Genomic DNA, 16799 nt, shown 5'->3' with positions numbered 1-16799 from the left:
ATTTAATTTCCTGGTAAACTTTCACCAAAAGCACAATAAAATAGTAAAACAAACAAACAAACCAAAAAATTTGCCAGCTTCTCTATAGGACTTAGAAACTCCAGATCCAATGTTTCACACAACATCCTAGACCACAGGGGATGTGACAATATCTGGCACCTGCAGATGTAAAGCGATGTCAGAAAAGCCTGCCATGTGGCTCCCCCATTGGTGTGGGGTTAAACCCGGGAAGCCCAGACCCCTGGATGAAGGTCCTCTGGATGCTCTGCCAGCTGCTCAGGAGCCTCCCTGAGTGGAAGTCAAGGGGCTTGAGGATCCAGCAGCAGGAGGGGGAAGGTGTGAGGGGGCCTGGGCACCGCCTCTGTCACTGCAGAGAAGGCCAGAGTTGATCTGGCTGATCTGGTGTGTGTCCCTGTCCTTCTTACTGCTCCATGTGCCCCAGCCAGAACCTGCACAACTGGTAGCTAAGACGGGCAGGAGGCGGGAGTGGAGCTAGCCTTGGGAACCACCATAAAAGCCTCAGGGAATTCCATAAACACTTTTAGCCTAGGAGGTCTGTGCTAAGGTAGCATTTCATTTCTCTTAGAGACGCTAACCCTGTCTTCCTTCCAGTGCCTTGAGCGGCAGCCTCTGAACAGACCCCATCCAGCTTTGAGTTTGTAACATCTGCCTTCTACCTGCCCTTCCCTGCTCTACTCCTCTATCTCCAACTTTGTTTCCTGTTTGAGTTCCAGCTTTCCCTACCTGTTTATCAATCAGGACACATTCCTGTTACTCCTGAACAGTAGTCTGAGTTCTTTTTTTTTTTTTTTTAAAGCAACGGACTTTTTCCTCCCAAACGAAATCTTACTTGCAAAGCAGGTGTATGTAGGTGACACAGGGGCCTCTCCAATGGTATTTTTTTTTTTTTGGAGTGGATGTGAAAAATACAACAGAGTTTGTGAAAGTCTTGAAGAATTTCTGAACTTTCTAGAGTGTAACTTGAAAGCTACTGGTATAAATTTAATCACCTTCCATACTGAACAGGTCATACTGAGAAAACGTAATTACATGGAATAGAAGGAAGGCAATGTGGGGCCGAGTCATAAGGATGTACACTGACCAGCTGTGTGGCCTTGGGCAAGAAACATAACCTCTCTGAGTCTTAACTTTTTCCATACATAAAAAATGGGATGTTATAGTTTTTCTACTTTAAATGATGACTCTGCATATTAAGTAAGATATTGTAAATAAAATCTAGAGCATAGTCTCTGGTGCTGCTGCCTGGAGATTAGTGGCTTACTCCGTATTAAGCTATGATGGGTTAGGACACACAGAAACAAAAAGAAACCCAAGTCCTGAATCCCGAGTTCACTCAGAATATCTGAAAAAGCTGTCCTGGGGGTAAGGCCTTAACGCTTGAAAAGGAGCTTTTATTAACTTAAGGCTCAGAATTGATTTTTGTCTACCTCTTGCTTTTTTTTCTTGCTTTATTTGGGGATGGCAGATGCGGAGGTGGGGGAAACAATAAAGAAAAGCTTAAATCCTCAGTGGTCTTCTGTTGCTGCCTAGGTGGTTTTTTTTTTCTGGTTTTAAATGTTTTATTGTGGTAAAAATATAGATATAACCAAACATTTGCCAATTCAGCAATGCCTCCCTGTGCTGTTTAGTGACTTTGATTACGTTTATCACGTTGGGCGGCCATCACTTTCCATTTCCCAATTATTCCACCACCTTTAACAGAAACTCAGGGTCCCCCAAGCAGTGCTTCTTTCTCCCTCTCTCCCACCCCTGGCAACCACTAATACTCTCAGTACATTTGCCTAGTTTAGATGTTTCATACAGTGTTTATCCTTCTGTGACTGACTTATTTTGCTCAGCATAACGCTTTCAAGGTTCATTCATGTCGTAGCCTGTATCATCAGAACTTCATTTCTCTTTATGGCTGAGTAATAGTTCATTGTATGTACAGAGCATCTTTTGCTTATCCATTCAACCACCGATGGACCTGTAGGTTGTTTCCACCTTGTCTTCTGGGTTTTAATTAGTGGGCAGGCTGGACACTTCCCAATTCTCCCCAAAACTAGTTGGAGAAAACCATTCCTGGGTTTCTATTTTTGTTGTTCTTCTGCCCTAGGAATTAGTCACCTCTTGCTTGAGTGATTCACTCAGAATGTTTCTTTTCTTCCTTGTCTGTGATCTTTGTTGCTTTAACTTGATCTTTTATTTTGTTGGTTTTTTGTGAGGGGTTATTTGTATATTTGCATCTATGAAAGATAAAACCAACACCTTATAACTGGGAATGTGAAACTGTAGAGTAACAAAATTGAGATAAGTTTAAAATAAAGTTTGAAACTAGTTTAAAATAGCCCCGTTTGTCCCTGACTTCCTTTTTCTATTTTTTAAAATAATTTTTATTGTGCTTTAAGTGGAAGTTTACCAATCAAGTCAGTCTCTCACATAAAAACTTATATACACCTTGGTATGTGTTTTTTTTAATGAGACAGCTTGCTCTCTCCCTCCACTCTTGCTTTTCGTGTCCACTTTGCTAGCTTCGAACCCCCTCTGTCCTCTCATCTCCCCTCCAGGCAGAAGACGCCAAGTAGTCTCAAGTGTCCACCTGATCCAAGAAGCTCACTCCTCACCAGCATCCCTCTCCAATCCATTGTCCAGTCCAATCCATGTCTGAAGAGTTGGCTTCGGGAATGGTTCCTGTCCTGGGCCAACAGAAGGTCTGGGAGCCATGACCACCGGGGTCCTTCCAGTCTCAGTCAGACGATTAAGTCTGGTCTTTTTATGAGAATTTGGGTTCTGCATCCCACTGTTCTCCTGCTCCCTCAGGGGTTCTCTGTTGTGTTCCCTGCCAAGGCAGTCATGGGTTGTAGTCAGGCACCATCTAGTTCTTCTGGTCTCAGGATGATGTAGTCTCTGGTTCATGTGGCCCTTTCTGTCTCTTTGGCTCATAATTACCTTGTGTCCTTGGTGTTCTTCATTCTCCTTTGATCCAGGTGGGTTGAGACCAATTAGTGCATCTTAGATGGCCGCTTGCTAGTGTTTAAGAGCCCAGAAGCCGATGCAGAATGTTTTCTCAATAGATTTTGTTATGCCAATTGACTTAGATGTCCCCTGAAATCATGGTCCCCAAGTCCCTGATGCTGCTACGCTGGCCTTCCATGCATTCAGTTTATTCAGGAAACTGCTTTTGGTTTAGTCCAATTGTGCTGACCTCACATGTACTGCATGTTGTCTTTCCCTTCACCTAAAGTAGTTCTTATCTACCAACTAATTAGTGAATACCCCTCTCCCGCCCTCCCTCCCTCCCTCCTCTTGTAACCACAAAAGAATGTTTTCTTCTCAGTTTAAACTATTTCTCAAGTTCTTATAATAGTGGTCTTATACAATATTTGTTCTTTTGCAACTGACTAATTTCACTCAGCATAATGCCTTCCAGGTTCCTCCATGTTAGGAAATGTTTCACAGATTCATCACTGTTCTTTATTGATGTGTAGTATTCCATTGTGTGAATGTACCATAATTTATTTATCCATTCATCTGCTGATGGGCACCTTGGTTGCTTCCATCTTTTTGCTATTGTAAACAGTGCTGTAATAAACATGGATGTGCATATATCTGTTCGTGTGAAGGCTCTTATTCTCTAGGATATATTCCAAGGAGTAGGATTGCTGGTTTGTATGGTAGTTCTATTTCTAGCTTTTTAAGGAAGTGCCGAATAGATTTCCAAAGTGGTTGTACCATTTTACATTCCCACCAGCAGTGTAGAAGTGTTCCAATCTCTCCACAGCCTCTCCAACATTTATTATTTTTTTTTTTTTGGATTAATGCCAGCCTTGTTGGAGTGAGATGAAATCTCATTGTACTTTTGATCTGCATTTTTCTAATGGCTAATGATCATGAACATTTCCTCATGTACCTGTTAGCTACCCGAATGTCTTCTTTAGTGAAGTGTCTATTCATATCTTTTGCCCATTTTTTAATTCAGTTATTTTTCTTTTGTAGTTGAGTTATTACAGTATCATGTAGATTTTAGAGATCAGGCACTGATCGAAAGCGTCATAGCTAAAAACTTTTTCCCAGTCTGTAGGTAGTCTTTTTACTCTTTTGGTGAAGTCTTTGGATGAGCATAGGTGTTTGATTTTTACGAGCTCCCAGTTATCTAGTTTTTCTTCTGCATTCTTAATAATGTTTTGTATACTGTTTATGCCATGTATTAGGGTTCCTAACATTGTCCCTATTTTTTCTTCCATGATCTTTATCGTTTTAGATTTTATCTTTAGGTCTTTGATCCATTTTGAGTTAGTTTTTGTGCATGGAGTGAGGTATGGGTCTTGTTTCATTTTTTTGCAGATGGGTATCCAATTATGCCAGCACCATTTGTTAAAAAGATTGTCTTTTCCCCGTTTAACTGTTTTGGGGCCTTTGTCAAACATCAGCTGCTCGTACGTGGATGGATTTATGTCTGGATTCTCAATTCTGTTCCATTGGTCCCTGTATCTGTTGTTGTACCAGTACCAGGCTGTTTTGACTACTGTGGCTGTATAATAGGTTCTAAAATCAGGTAAAGTAAGGCCTCCCACTTTGTTCTTCTTTTTCAGTAATGCCTTATTTATCTGGGGCCTCTTTCCCCTCCATATGAAGTTGGTGATTTGTTTCCCCATCTCATTAAAGAATGTTGTTGGGATTTGGACCAGAATTGTATTAAATGTATAGATCGCTTTTGGTAGAATAGACATTTTTTATAATGTTAAGTCTTCCTGTCCATGAGCAAGGTATGTTTTTCCACTTATGTAAGTCTCTTTTGGTTTCTTGCAGAAGTGTATTGTAGTTTTCTTTGTATAAGTCTTTCATATCTCTGGTAAGATTTATTTCTAAGTATTTTATCTTCTTGGGGGCTACTGTAAATGACATTGATTTGGTGATTTCATCTTCGACGTTCTTTGTGTTGGTGTAGAGGAATCCAACTGATTTTTCTGTGTATATCTCATATCCCGATACTCTGCTGAACTCTTCTATTAGTTTCAGTTGTTTTCTGGAGGATTCCTTAGGGTTTTCTGTGTATAAGATCATGTCATCTGCAAATAGAGATATTTTGACTTCTTCCTTGCCAATCTGGATGCCCTTTATTTCTTTATCTAGGCTAATTGCTTTGGCTAGGACTTCCAGCACAATGTTGAATAAGAGTGGTGATAAAGGGCATCCTTGTCTGGTTCCCGATCTCAGTGGAAATGTTTTCAGGCTCTCTCCATTTAGGGTGATGTTGGCTGTTGGCTTTGTATAAATGCCCTTTATTATGTTGAGGAATTTTCCTTCAATTCCTATTTTGCTGAGAGTTTTTATCATGAATGGGTGTTGAACTTTGTCAAATGCCTTTCTGCATCAATTGATAAAATCATGTGATTCTTTTGTTTTGTTTATGTGGTGGATACATTAATTGTTTTTCTAATGTTGAACCATCCCTGCATACCTGGTATGAATCCATTTTGGTCAAGGTGAATTATTTTTTTGATATGTTGTTCGATTCTATTGGCTAGAATTTTGTTGAGGATTTTTGCATCTACATTCATGACGGATATAGGTCTGTAATTTTCTTTTCTTGTGGTGTCTTTACCTGGTTTTGGTATCAGGGATATGCTGGCTTCATAGAATGAGTTTGGTAGTATTTCGTCCTTTTCTATGCTCTGAAATACCCTTAGTAGTAGTGGTGTTAACTCTTCTCTGACAGTTTTGTAGAACTCTGCCGTGAAGCCGTCTGGACCAGGGCTTTATTTTGTTGGGAGTTTTTTGATTACCTTTTCAATCTCTTCTTTTGTTATGTGTTTATTTAATTGTTCTACCTCTGTTTGTGTTAGTTTAGGTAGGTAGTGTGTTTCTAGGAATTCATCCATTTCTTCTAGGTTTTCCAATTTGTGACAGTACAATTTTTCCTTGTAATCTGATATGATTCTTTTAATTTCAGTTGGGCCTGTTGTAATATCGCCCATCTCATTTCTTATTCGGGTTATTTGCTTCCTCTCCTGTTTTTCTTTTGTCAGTTTGGCCAGTGGTTTATCAATTTTTTTGATTTTTTCAAAGAATCAGCTTTCGGTCTTGTTAATTCTGCAATTGGTTTTCTGTTTTCTATTTCATTTCATTTAGTTCAGCTCTAATTTTTATTATTTGTTTTCTTCTGGTTCCTGTGGGTTTCTTTTATTGCTCTCTTTCTATTTGTTCAAATTGTAGGGATAATTCTTTGATTTTGGCCCTTTCTTTTTGAATGTGTGCATATATTGATATAAATTGGCCTCTGAGCACCGCTTTTGCTGTGTACCAAAGGTTCTGATAGGAAGTGTTCTATGAATTTCTTTATTCCATCCTTAATGTCTTCTATAACCCAGTCTTTTTTAAGCAGGGTATTGTTCAGTTTCCAAGTGTTTGATTTCTTTTCCCTGCTTTTCCTGTTATTGATTTCAACTTTTATGGCCTTATGGTCAGAGAAGATGCTTTGTAATATTTCAATGTTTTGGATTCTGCTAAGGCTTGCTTTATGACCTAATATGTGGTCTATTCTAGAGAATGTTCCATGTGCACTAGAAAAGAAAGTATACTTCGTTGCTGTCGGTAGAGTGTTCTGTGTATGTGTATGAGGTCAGGTTGGTTGATTGTGGCATTTAGATCTTCCGTGTCTTTGTTGAGCTTCTTTCTGGATGTCCTGTCCTTCAGCGAAAGTGGTGTGTTGAAGTCTCCTACTATTATTGTGGAGCTGTCTATCTCATTTTTCAATGCTGAGTTTGTTTTATGTATCTTGCGGCCCAGTTATTGGGTCCATAAATATTTAATATGGTTATATCTTCTTGGTGTATTGTCCCTTTAATCATTATATAGTGTCCTTCCTCATCCTTTCTGACGGATTTAACTTTAAAGTCTATTTTTTCAGAAATTAATATTGACACTCCTGCTCTTTTTTGATTGTTGTTTGCTTGATATATTGTTTTCCATCCTTTGAGTTTTTGTTTGTTTGTGTCTCTAAGTCTAAGGTGTGTCTCTTGTAGGAAGCATATAGATGGATTTTGTTTTTTAATCCATTCTGCCACTCTCTGTGTCTTTATTGGTGCATTTAGTCCATTTACATTCGGCATAATTATGGATAGGTATGAATTTAGTGCTACCATTTTGATGTCTTTTTTTGTGTGTTGTTGACAGTTTCTTTTTCCCACTTAATTTTATGTGCTGAGTAGATTATCTTTATATATTGTCCTTTCGTCATATTTGTTGTTGTTGATTTTGCTTTGGCTGAGTCTCTATTTTTTTCTTGTATTTTATTTTGATGAGTAGGATAGTTTTTCTCCTTTGTGGTTACCTTATTATTTACCCCTATTTTTCTAAATTTGAACCTAGCTTTTATTTCTTTGTATCGCCGTATCTTCCTCTCCGTACGGAAGGTATGTGATTAGATTTCTTAGTCCCTCTTTATTATTCTAATGTTGTCTTCTTTTATATAGTAACATCACTGTTACCCTGTTTTGAGCTTTTTTTTTTTCTTTTTTTAATAATCTTGCTTTGTTTTTTTGGATTTCCCTGTCTGGGTTGACTTCTGGTTGCTCTGCCCAGTGTTCTAGTCTTGGGTTGATACCTGATATTATTGATATTCTAACCAAAGAACTCCCTTTCGTATTTCTTGTAGTTTTGGTTTGGTTTTTACGAGTTCCCTAAACTTGTGTTTATCTGGAAATGTCTTAATTTCACCTTCATATTTAAGAGAAAGTTTTGTTGGATATATGATTCTTGGCAGGCAATTTTTTTCCTCCAATTTTTAAAATATGTCATGCCATTGCCTTCTTGCCTGCATGGTTTCTGCCAAGTAGTCCAAGCTTATTCTTATTGGCTCTCCTTTGTAGGTGACTTTTTGTTTATCCCTCACTGCTCTTATAATTCTCTCTTTATCTTTGGTTTTGGCAAGCTTGATTATAATATGTCTTGGTGACTTTCTTTTCAGATCTACCTTATGTGGAGTTCGATGAGCACCTTGGATAGATATCTTCTCATCTTTCACAATATCAGGGAAGTTTTCGGCCAACAAATCTTCAACAATTTTCTCTGTATGTTCTGTTAGCCCTCCCTGTTCTGGTACTCCAATCATTCATAGGTTATTTCTCTTGATAGAGGACCACATGATTCTTAAGGTTTCTTCATTTTTTAAAATTCTTTTATCTGATTTTTCTTAAAATATATTAGTGCCAAGTGATTTATCCTTGAGTTCAGAAATTCTAGCTTCTACTTGCTCAAGTCTGCTCCTCTGACTTTCTATTGCGTTGTCTACTTCTAAAATTTTATTGTTAATCATCTGAATTTCTGATTGCTGTCTGTCTGTGGATTTTCTCCAGCTTATTAAACTTTTCATTATGTTCCTGAATAATCTTTCTAATTTATTCTATGCTTTATCTGTGTGTTCCTTGGCTTGTTCTGCGTATTGCCTCATTTCCTTCCTGATGTCTTGAAGGGTTCTCTATATTAAACTTTTGTATTCTGCATCTGGTAATTCCAGGAATGCACTTTCATCTAGACGATCCCTGGATTCTTTGTTTTGAGAGCTGTTGAGGTGATCATGGTCTGTTTTGTTTATGTGACTTGATATTGACTGTTGTCTCCAAGCCACCAGTAAGTTATTGTATTATGCTTGCTTACTGTGTTGTAGTTTCTTGCTTTGTTTTGTTTTGGTATACCCAAATGGGTTGCTTGAGTGAGCTAGCTTGATTATTTTTGCCTTTGGAGCTCTGATGTCCTGTTCCCAGATGGCTAGAGCTGTTTTCAGGTATATCAGTCTAGGAGTCCATTCAGTTTTCTTGTATGAATTCAGCTCAGGTTTCAGGTAGCTGATCAAGTGTGTGGTACAGGCTTTGTCCTACAGTCTTAGAGGGGCAGGGGTGATTGTTGTATATACTGGTATCTGATTGCAGCAGGGGGTCGTGCTCTGAACAAGGCAGGGGGCTGAGAACTGCCCCCTGAGTGTCTCTGAGTAAAGTGCATCCCTGTCCTAGAGCATGCGGTGGGGTGGGTTCTGCAGACAGACCATGGACACCCAAAGTTTTTGGTTTTAAGGACTGGGAGGTACCAGTTATCTTTTAGCCTCTGTCATGGGTGGCTAGGTGACCTGAGTAGAGCTACCAGTCCTTAGGTCCCTGATGTGGGTAGGTGAGGACCTTGTTTAATAGGCAAAGCAATGTCAAACATCAAACACCCACCTCTCCATTGCACAGCTGAAATGGTTGGAGTTTGCCTGGAAGGGCCTATTCTCCTGAAATAGGCCCACACAGGTGCATGCAGAAGGGAAAGGTGCTCAAAGTCCATGGACAGTTTATGCCTGGACAGGAGCTGCTTCTGTCCTGAGGTCCCCCAGTTAGTGGAGCTAGCAAATTATTTTCTCCCCCAAATGCAAATTTTTCCTTCCCCAAGGCCAGAAGGATGGCTCTAGGTGCTCAACAGGGCCTATCTCAGGCCCAGGGAATTCAGCCACTGAAGCCAGTTTGCGGGTGGGGCAGTGCAGTAAAATATACGCAAGTACTCAGCTTTTGCTGGGAGTGCAGTTCTTCTCAAGCTCCGGAGATGTGAGCAGGCTGTGTGGCTTGCTGCTTCTCCCTGAGGAAACTGCGGCTGGATGCCAGCACCAGCCCACCGCTGCAGCTCCAGGAATGGTGCCTGAGGGCTTCCCGTGATTCAGGCCCGTAACTCCTCTCCATTTTTGAACGGTCTCTTCCTCCCCCTGCCCCTCAGTTCATTTTCTAAGCTTGCCTTTGAAGCTCAGGGCTCCCAGCTTGTCACAAATATACTCGTTTCACTTGTGTTTTTTGGGTCTTTGTTGTAAAGAGGGCTCACCGAAGCATCTGTCTATTCTGCTGTCTTGGCTCCGCCTCCTCTTTTTCTATTTCAGTACACTTGATTTCATGTCTTAGGACTCTAGAGAATACCTTGCATTCTAGAAAGTTTTTGCAACCGGAGGATGCTGTCTGGCAAATATTTGGGGGGAAATGAATCAGTTGTACATTTGAAAGCATGTCAGAAAACTAGTTTAATAAGAGAAAACTCTAGGTTCCAAATGTTTCCCATTCAGTTTACTAAAAAAAAGGGGGGAAAGATTTTAACTAAGAAATCTTGGTCATCTGAATTAGCTGTTAGTAAGACCTAGAATTGTCCAGTGTTTTCACAGATGTCTGCCTTCTTTCTTCTCTAGTTTTCTTCCCTGGCTTGATTGTCTCCCTGAGGAATCCCAGGCTTTTAACATCGGGACGACAGATGTCATGAACAATTAATTTTTCCCAAAAGTCTGTTGTGTCTGTGAGTCACATGTCTCCTTAGGCCACAGTTTTCTTCATGACCCCACACTCACTAGTGTTTTCTCAACAATTATAGTTTCTCCCATGCCATTGTAACCCAGCCTCTCCCTTTTGTCCCTTATCAAGTCTGCTCTTTAGGAAGTTGACGGAACATTGGGAAGTTGGAAGAGTATGGTGGAATTTGCACAGTCCATTCAATTCAAGTTCCTCTGTGACTCCACATTTAACTCAGCAATGAATTCTCTGCATCTAAACTATGCAGAGAACTCTGGACTCCATCTCTGCTCACACCTGGTCCCTTTCACAAGCTTAAGAATTCTTACCTCATTTCACCTACAAATCTCAATCTGCTGGCCTGCCTACCTTCACACCTACCCCTCCCACCATCACCCACAGCCCCTTATTCCCCAGAACAGCTCCTTTTATCCCAATTCCTGCTCTTCATCCTCTCACCTCCTTTTGGACATTGTTCCATTACATCATCTCCTTCCAGCAGATGCTCTTGAAGACTCAAGCTTCTCTGTTTCTTTTTCTCTCATCTCTGGGTTTGAAGGTACAAGTCCACATGTGAGGTGTGCTTGTCCAATCTTATGTACCTCTTAATGATAAGTATTAACAAATTTCCCCCTTCTCCCTCTCAGAAAATGGGTAAAATGTGGTAGAGTAGATAGGTTTGGGAGTTTCAGTTTTCTATTGAAATTAGCAAAGTAGAATAAGAGCACCAGAGGCTCAGGAAGAATTGTGGTGGGCTCTGTAGATGGAAGAGGGGGAGTTTGGGGAATTTTAACATCAGGTACTTCACTGGAATTTAAGTGGCACCATAGGATTTGATACACAAAATTAGAAGCCAAAATATCAAATTAGCCACTGGTGGCAGCATGAAAAAAAGATAATTTCCTGTTTCTCACTTCCTCTCTTCCCTATCCCATGTGTTCTGATCAAGTTCTGAAAGTAGGGGATCATCAGCTCCAACAAGCATCCTGTCAGTCTGTAATCACAGCTTGTCCACATTACCCATCTGCTCCTCTGGCTATCACTGTTGATGGGACAGGGGCTCTGGCCTGGTCCTGTGGAGGGGTCTCTACTTGGAGCATTGACTCTTTAGAGTGATCTTGGGATCCTGCACATCATAATTACCTTTCTTAGTTCTCTGATGCTGAAATGCCATCTTGACTTCTCCTCTTGAGAACCATGTTTCTCCAAAATCATCCTGGACTACAAAATACCATTGTCCTCAACATCTCCTTTTTTCCCTGGTAGAAATAGAGTCTCTTGGGAGATGTGGGACTATAAAGCCTTTCTCAGGTAGTGGACCGTTATGGAAAATGCCCCCGGGAGTCATTCCTCTGAGCCAGCCCTCCAAGAGCAGCAACTTACCTGGCGTCTCCCTACCCTGAGCCAAAGGGGAGCTCAGCATCCTCAGTGACACCATCAGAGCTACCATCCAAAGGCCTCCAGAGACCTGAAGGACCACGATCCTGGAGCCTGAGACAGGTCAGGAGTTGAGAGAATTGCAGTCAGAGCAGTTCTCACTCAATGGGGCTCAAGCCTAAAATATCACAGATTGTGAGCCAGGAGAGCCTCTTGCATCCCCTGACTGTTGCCAGATTCTGCAAAAGGAACCAATAAGCAGAAGTTCCTCACTCATACAGAAGAGATTCTGTTTAATGTTCAAGACACGTGAAGGTGTAAGACCGACTTAAGATAGTACAAGGAAAGGGGATCCTCATTTTGAGCAACTAGGTGAGTCAGGAGGCTTGGATTTTACGTTTTCCCTGTCCTGGAACACAACCCAAGTAATCTGATGCCCCTCCACCCCATGGTGGATGCCATCCTGTTTGCACAGACTTAGTTTGGAGCAGAGCAAATCCTCACCCGTGTGTTAAAGATCTAAAGACTTGCCCACCCCAGAACTCTGAAGCAGTACTGGGGCAATTGGCCTAGATTTTGTATGAGGGGTTGTGCAAAATGTCTGTGTGCAGCTTCTCCTTCTCCTGGAGGTCTGGTAGACCTTAGAGGTGTAAAGAAGGAGGAGTAATGATTCCTGGGTTTTAATACCAGACTTGGCATATAAGTAAGTACACGACTTTGGGCAAATTTCTTGTTCTTTCTGGGCCACAGTTTCTTCATCTTTGAAATGGGGATGGTAGCACCTACCTTCTCAGTAACTCTGTGAGGGTTAAATGAGAGCATACATAGAAAAAAAGCCTTGGAAATGTAAAGACCCCAGAGGTTTTTTTAATGGATCATTACACAAAATGTTATCAAGAACCAGCCTTTTCCAAGCATCTAAATAAGCTGTCTTTGCAGTTCAATATTTTTTTTCGGTAACCTTTAAACACCAAATAATTCCCCCAAAACCAATTTACAGGTAGTTTCTGATATGAGGCAAATATCCTCCTGAACATAAAACCAATGAAAGAAAACGACAAAACAAATAAAATTTTCCAACAAATTTGTACTTAAATCATATGTTGATAAATTTAATGAAAGCATGCAAAATGACTAACTTAGATTTTCTATCAGATGAGGATACATTATAGAAAAGTGGCCAGAGCACAGTTTTAGAGTGAAATTCCCTGGGCATGAAGCCCCTTTCTGGCTTTATGACTATGGACAAATTATTTTTCCCGGTGTGCTTTAGTTTCCTGTTTTGTAGACTGAAGGTTATTACGGTGACTACATCATAGAATATTAGGAAATGAACTGAGGTAATACTAAGTTTTAGTAAATCTCTGAAAACAGAGTCTTGCACACAGTAAGTAACCCAAGAAATGCAATGCAAGGCTAGTTCAAAACATGAAATAAAAAAAACCTATTTATTCAACATAACAAACTATTAAATCCAATAATATAAGTTCTATCATTTTATTAATAAACACTAGAGGCACTTTTTAGAGTTCTATATTTCTTAATCATAAAACAAAGAATATACATATACAAAAAGCAAAGAGTTAGCATTATAATTCATAGAAAAATAATAAAGAAATTCCTCTTAAAAACTACTAATAAGGGTGACTTGTTATGGATTGACTTGTGTCCCCCTAAAATATGTGCTATAAATCCTAACTGCTATGTATGTGGTTCTATAATTTCTATAATTTCCACATTTGGTTGGATCACCTTTCTTGGGAATAGGCATAAATATGGATCTCTTCCAGTCAGTTGGCCAGGAAGCTGTCTTCCATATTTCTTGGCATAGATGAGTGAGCATCTCCAGCACTGCATCTGTTCATTGAAACATCTCAATTGATATTCCATCAATTCCTGGAGCCTTGTTTTTCGCCAATGTCTTCAGAGCAGCTTGGACTTCTTCCTTTAGTACTATCCATTCCTGATCATACGCCATCTCTTGAGATGGTTGAACACTGACTAATTCTTTTTGGTATAATGACTCTGTGTATTCCTTCCATCTTCTTTTGATTATTCCTGCATCGTTTAATATTTTCCCCATAGAATCCAACACTATTGCAACTCAAGGCTTGAATTTTTTCTTCAGTTCTTTGAGCTTGAGAAATGCCAAGCATGTTCTTCCCCTTTGGTTTTCCATCTCCAGCTCTTTGCACATGTCATTATAATACTTTACTTTGTCTTCTTGAGATGCCCTTTGAAATCTTCTGTTCAGTTCATTTACTTCATCCTTCTTCCTTTTGCTTTAGCTGCTTGATGTTCGAGAGCAAGTTTCAGAGTCTCCTCTGACACCCATCTTGGTCTTCTTTTTCTTTCCTATCTTTTCAATGACCTCTTGCTTTCTTCATGTATGATGTCCTTGATGTCATTCCACAACTCGTCTAGTCTTTGGTCACTAGTGTTCAATGCGTCAAATCTATTCTTCAGGTGGTCTCTAAATTCAGGTGGAATGTACTCAAGGTCATATTTTGGTTCTCGTGGACTTGCTCTGGTTTTCTTCAGTTTCAGCTTGAACTGCATATCAGCAATTTTTTCCACAGTCCGTCCTGTTCCCCTGGCCTTGTTCTGATTGATATTAAGCTTTTCCATCATCTCTTTCCTATTGTGCCTATTCCCAAGAAAGGTGATCCAACTGATTGGGGAAATTATAGAACAATATCATTAATATCACATGCAAGCAAAATTTTGCTGAAGATCATTCAAAAACAGCTGCAGCAGTATATTGACAGGGAAGTGCCAGAAATTCAGGCCAATTTCAGAAGAGGACGTGGAACCAGGGATGTCATTGCTGATCTCAGATGGATCCTGGCTGAAAGCAGAGAATACCAGAAGGATGTTTACCTGTGTTTTATTGACTATGCAAAGGCATTCGACTGTGTGAATCACAACAAATTATGGATAACATTGCAAAGAATGGGAATTCCAGAACACTTAATTGTGCTCATGAGGAAACTTTACATAGATCAAGAGGCAGTTGTTCGGACAGAACAAGGGGACACTGATTAGTTTAAAGTCAGGAAAGGTGTGTGTGAGGGTTGTATTCTTTCACCACACCTATTCAATCTGTATGCTGAGCAAAGAATCTGAGAAGCTGGACTATATGAAGAAGAATGGGGCATCAGGATTGGAGGAAGACTCATTAACAACCTGCATTATGCAGATGACACAACCTTACTTGCTGAAAGTGAAGAGGACTTGAAGCACCTACTAATGAAGATCAAAGACCACAGCCTTCAGTGTGGATTACACCTCAACATAAAGAAAACAAAAATCCTCACAACTGGACCGATAAGCAACACCATGACAAATGGAGAAAAGATTGAAGTTGTCAAGGATTTCATTTTTCTTAGATCCACAATCAACAGTCATGGAGGCAGCAGTCAAGAAATCAAAAAACACATTGTATTGGGTAAATCTGCTGCAAAGGACCTCTTCAAAGTGTTGAAGAGCAAAGATGTCACCCTGAAGACTGAGGTGCGCCTGTCCTGAGTCATGGTATTTTCAATCGCATCATATGCATGTGAAAGCTGGACAATGAATAAGGAAGACCGAAGAAGAATTGATGCCTTTGAATTGTGGTGTTGGTGAAGAATACTGAATATACTGTGGACTGCCAAAAGAACAAACAAATCTGTCTTGGAGGAAGTACAATCAGAATGCTCCTTAGAAGCAAGGATGGCGAGACTCTTACATACTTTGAACATGTTGTCAGGAGGGATCGGTCCCTGCAGAAGGACATCATGCTTGGCAGAGGCAGGGTTAGCAGAAAAGAGGAAGACTCTTAACGAGGTGGATTGACACAGTGGCTGCAACAACGAGCTCAAGCATAACAACGATTGTAAGGATGGCGCAGGACCAGGCAGTGTTTCGTTCTGTTGTGCATAGGGTCGCTATGAGTCAGAACCGACTCGATGACACCTAACAACAACAACAACATGTACGTGGTTATAATCCCATTTGGGAATGGATTGTCTTTGTTATGTTAATGAGGCAGGATTAGTGTAAGGTGTATCTTGAGTCAATCTCTTTTGACTCAAACGAGATTAAATGCAAGCTAGCAAGGAAGGACCGGGGAAGAGAAAGACCAAGCGATAAGTAGATTGCCCAGGAGCAGAAGCTCAGAAGAGACAAGGACCTTCTTCCAGAGCTGACAGAGAGAGAAAACCTTCCTTTAGAGCTAGCACCCTGAAGTTGGACTTCTAGCTTCTTAAACTGTGAGAAAACAAATTTTTGTTCGTTAAAGTCACTCACTTGTGGTGTTTCTGTTACGGTAGCGCTAGATAACTAAGACATTTGAATCACCACATTCTCATATGTGGAAGAAATAAAAAACAATGATAATTAGAAATGAAAAAATTTTTTTTTGCAGTTTGTTTATGCCTCTGGAAACATCAAAGAAGTCCTTCAAAATGATCCAAGATATGAAAGAGTGACAGTGATATCATGTGGTAACAATCAAAAGAATTTCTGTGATACTAAGAACCAATGCAAAATTATGAAGAAAATAAATCACAAATAAAAAATATTCAAGAATCAATTTCTCTAACATGTTTTCCAACAACCTAAATAAAAGGAAGGTAATTATGATGTCTCCATTTTAGTTCTCTTCCTCTTGTCCCCAAGTTTTGCAGTAGGTTGGGGTCTTCTGGACTATGTTGGTACCTGCAAACTCTCCCACTGCCTCTCCCAGCCATTCTAGCATCATCTTTGCCCAGTCAAATGCTCTCCGTCACTTCTGGAGGTTTCTGGTTGACCGAGCCCCTCAAGTTGTTTCATCTCCACCCCTTCTTCCTCCACAGGGGAAGGGAAATAAGCCTTGGATTCAGAGCTCCTCCCTGCCTTGCACTGTCTCATTTTCACCTTCTGACTCACTGTGGCCATTGCTGATTATCACCTTGAAGGGATAAGGAGCCAGGCCTGAGCCGTGATTCTGCGAGCCCTGGTCCTGACTGCCCTGCGGAGCCCCAAGGAGCTGGGGCCGTTAGAAGTAAGTGATTAGGTGGACAAGAGAGTGTGGGAGGCTAAGGGAGATTCTGGAACCAATGGGTGCTGTTTCCTTTCCTTTCTTTATTCCCTTGTGTGAGG

At 40.4% G+C, this 16799-nt stretch overlaps 1 pseudogene; it reads left to right on the top strand.

Moving 5' to 3' along the window:
• Positions 1-245: 245 nt before the first annotated feature.
• LOC126068004 (HLA class II histocompatibility antigen, DP alpha 1 chain-like) overlaps positions 246-16799 on the top strand; it is a 36117-nt pseudogene continuing 19563 nt past the window's right edge.

The sequence above is a fragment of the Elephas maximus genome, chromosome 1 (genome assembly GCF_024166365.1).
Source record: "Elephas maximus indicus isolate mEleMax1 chromosome 1, mEleMax1 primary haplotype, whole genome shotgun sequence".
Taxonomy (NCBI): Eukaryota; Metazoa; Chordata; class Mammalia; order Proboscidea; family Elephantidae; genus Elephas; species Elephas maximus.
Note: the sequence above shows the minus strand (reverse complement) of the source record. Positions and strands in the feature narration are given on the sequence as shown.